Source organism: Epinephelus moara, chromosome 8, assembly GCF_006386435.1.
Source record: "Epinephelus moara isolate mb chromosome 8, YSFRI_EMoa_1.0, whole genome shotgun sequence".
Lineage (NCBI taxonomy): Eukaryota > Metazoa > Chordata > Actinopteri > Perciformes > Serranidae > Epinephelus > Epinephelus moara.
Window position 1 is genome coordinate 43,985,492 of NC_065513.1, and position 6,136 is coordinate 43,991,627.

The window sequence follows — 6,136 nt, forward strand, 5'->3', positions numbered from 1 at the left end:
TGCCAGATGCCTCCTGCTGCTGCTGTTATCATTAGTCATACTTCTACTGTTATTATACACATATGATTATTATCACACATGTATACTATCAGATATTAATATATACTTTCAACATATTGTACCACAGTAGCCAGAACTATAATTATAATATTATTACTTTCATTAACCCTATGGGCCCGAGTGACGCATAGTGCGTCCAAATTCACACCTGTTCTTCTCTATTGATTTTCTCCACTACCGTGCGTCATAACGAGAAGCCATGCATATCACGTGAAACAACAAAACTGTAGCTTTCCAACAAGTCGGTAGTCGAATGTTTTCACAGCGAAAAAAAATGATAAACTTACACTAAAATGATGTATAACAGAGCTTTCATACAGCTTTGCACACACATTACTCTTGGATGGATTACTCGTGAACGCAGGGTCGCACAGACATGCCACACATATCACATGAAAGTGCAGGAGCAGAGCTTTCCAGTGATACCACACACATCATTGTGCTGTCATCCCATCACGCTATAAATCCAGATCAATTGTCTACAAAATAAAAACCTGGTGAATTTCTTTACAATCCATTATACAGATCTTGTTATCAGTCACTTCAGATAGTGAGGAATATCGTATCTTACCACGTCTTAGGCTTGCGTGTGTTTCTCCCTGTCTATCCACATTTGTAGTCCGGCTTTCAAGATGCAACTATCTCCATATTGTCCAGTTGACACTCCATCAAACTTTGTATGACAAGACAAGCGCACGTCACCTTTGCACACCCAGACAACTGAGGCCTAATTATGCATGCTGACAGGGCCGTAGTCACCATATACATTGAGGGGGACATGTGTCCCCCCCAATACCCAAAATGCCCCCTCAATATATAACTGAAACTGAAAAACAACAAACTGTTTACTGCAATCAAAGTGGCAAATATTATCTTGGAGGACATCATTGCACTTGGTTGACTATTTTTCTATGATCTTAGATGTAAATATTGCATGTTTCTTTCAGATATAACACATTTTTGACTTGTGAATGATTCAATGGAATTTCTTGCAATAATGAAAAAATACTGGCAATCATGTCCGCCTGGCACAAACCACATGTTTTGGACAACTGTGAACTGACAGAATGTCCCACCATCATGGTTCTTATATTGCCAGATTCCAGAGAGTCTCCCCTCTTCACATATGGCAGAATATGTCATTTTCCAACTTGCTATGCTGAGATACATGTAAAAATGTAAGAATTTAGTAACACAGATTTGTTTTTTTCATTGATCTAAAAATTAATATAAAATACAGGCACATAGAAGGACATGGAATGATGGCAAATCTGGTTAGCCCAGATTGTCCTGAAAAAAACAAGACATAGCATGTGTATGTAGCCTTTATGATGACTGTGATATGAGCTTAAAAGTAAAGGCAGTAAAAATACCCCAAAAATGCCTAGGGCCCATAGGGTTAATGTTGTTGTAAGCTACTGTCATTACCTTCTGTCCTGCATCTCTCTCTCTCTGTCTCTGTCTCTCTCTCTCTCTCTCTCTCTCTCTCTCTCTGTCTCTCTCTCAATTCAATTCAATGCAATTCAAATGGCTTTATTGGCATGATGTAACACTGTACATATTGCCAAAGCAAGCGTTTGGAATTCAAAATAATAATAACAATGAAGGAAAACAATATTTACAATAAATTAGTTATAGTCTATACTGTTGGTAATACTGTATGTATGATATGTATAACTATGATTGACTCAATCACAGTCATAGTCACATTCAATCAATCTCAGTAATAACAATAATAATAATATCAATCAATCAATCTTTATTTCAGACTCAAAAATAGGTCCATATAAAATATAATTAAAAAAAAATAAAATAAAATAGACGACATACACACAACATACAAGACAGGGTAAAAAACACACCTAAAACACATACAAACACGTTCACCAGTGTCTCCAGAAACTAGAATAATATCTGGTACTGCTCTTTTTAGGCATGGTTAAACTATAATAGCATAATAATTTCAGCATAATAATTTCATTTTTAGAGTCATCCAGCCTTGCCATAAAATTAAACATAAAATTCCTGAGGACAGCATCTAAGGTGGGAACACCACTACACACAAACAGCTGACTGGCACTCGTCCACCGAGGGACCTTCAGTAAAATTCAAAGTGCATCATTGTATGCCACCCATAGCTTACGATATTTAGCTCTACTGTAGCTGCACCACAGGTGGGCAGTGTACAGTTGAGTACAATAGGCTTTAAACAAAGCAATTTTAACATCATCAGTACACATAAAAATTTACATGCCAACATGTTAGCTTGTGCATAAAGTTTACAATATTGCCTTTGAATATCATCATCATCACAAAGGTCGTCCCTGATGATGTGACCATGATATTTGACCTTATCAACAACATTCAACTCTCTGTCTGCCAAGAAAAAAGTAGGGAATGTTCTTTTCTGGTCCTCTTTAGTCTTTACAATCATGATCACACTCTTTTTAGAGTTAAATTTGACATCAAACTGCTTTCCATAATCTGAGCAGACTCTAAGCAGTTGCTGCAAACCAGCAGAATAAGGAGACATGATGACCAAATCATTAGCATACAGTAAATGATTTATAAGCTTTTCTCCTACCATACAGCCAGTCCTACACCCTTTAAGCCTTTTACAGAGCTCATCCATGTATAGATTAAAAAGAATAGGTGAAAGAATCCCACCCTGCCTAACCCCATTACTCACCAGGAAGGGCTCAGATATGACATTACCCCATCTTACTTGCATGGTTTGATGTGAGTACCAATAATGTAGAATCCGTATTAAATAAGAAGGGATCCCTTGCTCTTGTAACTTTTTAAACAATTTCCCATGATTAATGCGGTCATAAGCTTTAGAAGCGTCCAAGAAGCACATAAACATGGTAGTTATGTTTACTATAGCTACTGACAGCCTATTTCAGAGCATATATACACATGTCAGTGCCATGTTTACTTTTAAATCCAAACTGATCATCTGTGGTGACAATATATTCATCCAACCTATCCAGCAAGATTCTTTCTATCACTTTTGATAATACACTAGCCAGAGCAATGGGCCTATAGTTGTCAGTACTGGACATCTTCCCTGTTTTATCTTTAACTACTGGCACCAGCAGGACTGAGAGCATGGAGTCATTTAGTATACCATGCATCAGCATTGCCGTGAAGCACAAAGTAAGTAATACAGAAACTCTGTGACATGAAAATTTCAAAAGTTCTGCAGAGATCTGATCAAGGCCACAGGATTTATTTAAAGCCAATTTCCCGATGGCATAACTGACATCATCAGGCCTAATGACCACATTATCATGGGAAACATCACCAACAATAAAAACATCACTTTTGACACAGTTAAAAAGCTCCATGTAATGTCTTCTCCATAATTCTGTGATATTTACTCTGCCAGTCTCCCCCTCCATACTAGAGGGCAAAGGTATTTTACTATGATTCATAATCTTGACTTCTTTCCAGAAATCTTTAACATAATTTTGTTGCATCTTCCTAGCCAGTGCATTAGCTCTCAGAGTCAGTTCATTCCTTTTAACAAAACGTACTGCATATTTGAACCGAGTGACAGCCTGCTTTTTAATTTCACACTCAGGTCCATGCCTTGAATTATCTGCAATAATCCAATTTTTAAAGGCTTCTTTGGCTTGCTGGTGAAGTTCATCCACATATTCATTCCAGCCTGGCCTGAGATTATACTGTTTTGCCCTTCTCTGAATGAATGGTTTACTAGCCTCATTCAGACCCTGCACAATTCTGTCATACAGTACACATAGTTCTTCTTTGTGATTTGACTTACCACAGTTAATATTACCACACATTATAGCATCATATGGAATTTCAATGATCCCTATGCTCTTCTCGGTCAAGTCATGATAATATAATAGGTCATTCTCTGAGAGTTTAGCCCACTCAATTTTCTCACCATGATTAACCTGATTATCATTAGTGGTCAATGTAAGTATGTTTTCTACATTCAGCATAATGGAGACAGGCATGTGATCTGTTGTTGCAAGCCCATGCAAAATCTCAACTTTATCTACACATTCGTGGGCATCAGCTGTACTAATACAATGATCTAGCCAAGATGTTGTATTCCAAGCCTCACTGACATATGTATAGCTATCCGTCGGCAAGAGGATCTTACTAGTTAAAAAAAGCTTATTATCATGACAAAACTCAATTAAGTATTGGCCAAACACAGACTTCCTATCAGAGATATCAGCATTCATATCACCCATTACATAAATACAGGTACATTCATTTTCCTCAATAAAAGAGCCAATAAAAGCAAGCTTTTGAAGATATTCGTCCTCTTTACTGGGGCATTCATAGGGTGTGTAAACATTTAAAATTATAAACACATTATTATTATAAGAAACTTTTATTGCAATACACCAGTCTACACTCAATCTAATCACACTGATCAGAGGGTAATATTTTTTATGCCACATTATGGCCACACCGCCAGGTATTCTACCATGAACCAACCCCAAGCTCAAATCTGTGGTGGACTCCCCCACCCCATGGAAGTTACTATTAACAGAATTAAGCTTGTCCAGATCTTGTTTAGCAAGAAAAGTTTCTTGCATACAAAGAATGTCAGTTTCCTCAAAGAGTTTGTCAATGACAAGTCGCCGTGCCTTGTCCGCTGCATTATGTCCGAGACACAGACCACGTGTGTTATATGACACAACTCTCATGAGAAATAAACACAGTCATATCTACTTTGTGACCGTCACCCCAGGCTCATTCACAACGACCCCAGCTAAGCCAGCAGTCACAGTGGCCCTGGGTTTACGCACCTCATAAAAGCGCCGAACAAAAGCACCCTCTGGCCACAAATCGGGATCATACAGTTCATGCACATCATTACACTCTGCCGAAATTTTGAAGGAGCTGAATCGGCCATGTGCAGAGTTTATCTTTAAACAGGTAACCTCTCGACGGAGCTTGTCTTTAAGATAGTTCGTTAAAGTGTCAGCTTCTAGATCAGGCGTGAACTTTGTGGCAAACACACTCACCAACTTAGTCTTCACAGTCCGGATGTTACCTCCAGAGCTGGTCCCAACAACACCACTTCTCTTATCACGCCGAGAGTTCAGCCTGGGCTTGGGCTGCATAGGTACACCAGCAGCCTGAACTCGGCGTCCACCCCGCTTAGCCACAGTGCTCCATGTCAGTGATGCAGGTGCAGCGCTTCTACTCTCCTCCGCTGCTCTTTCCGCATCCCTGGAGCATTCCTCAATGTCCGGTGTGCTCACACTCAGCGATCGCGGAGACGTCACTCTGGGCCCCGGCTCAGCACCTCGATCATCAAATTTAACTTGGTCAGGGATTCCCCTGTCAGTCCGGGAGGGAGTGGGTAAGCGCCCTCTGCCCGAACCACGTTGCTCCACCGCACACAGACGCACGTTCAGGTCCTTTGTCACAGCATGAAGTTCATCCGAAACTTTGGCCTGTGCAGACATACTCTGCCTCATAACAGCTACGTCTCCACATAGCCTCTCAATCTTAGCGAGTAGACATGAAACGTCAAAACTGTTAAAAGACACAGGCGGTAGTTCGTCTAGATGATGTGATACAAAACGAGGGATTTTCTCTCCAAACTCGTTCAGCAGGCTGATGCAACTTTTGACGTTATTCGCGTCTTTTGCTCCCCTCTGGGCTGAATGTAGTGCTGAGTAGATCCCGGGCAGAGTTCAAACGGGCCTTCCTTGAAATCGCAATCCACTCAGATGAGAAGTGGCTTGTTGCCAGCAATACCAGCTCATCCTGGTTCATTGTCTTCATTTTAATGACCAGAAAGTTTAAAAACTCATCCTCCACGATGACCTTCCCATCAACCGCTGTGTATATCTCAGGTTTAGATCTCGGAGCAGCAGCTGAGGCCGCAGCCTCTACAGACGCCGACGCCGACACCATCATCCCCTCAACAATAATAACAGTAATAACAAAAAAGACGAAAACAATAAACAACAAATATGTGTGTCACTTCCTGTCTCTCAGTCTATGGCAGGCACAAAGATTGTGGAAGTTTGTGTTGAAGTTGTTAGTGTGTGTGTGTGTGTGTGTGTGTGTGTGT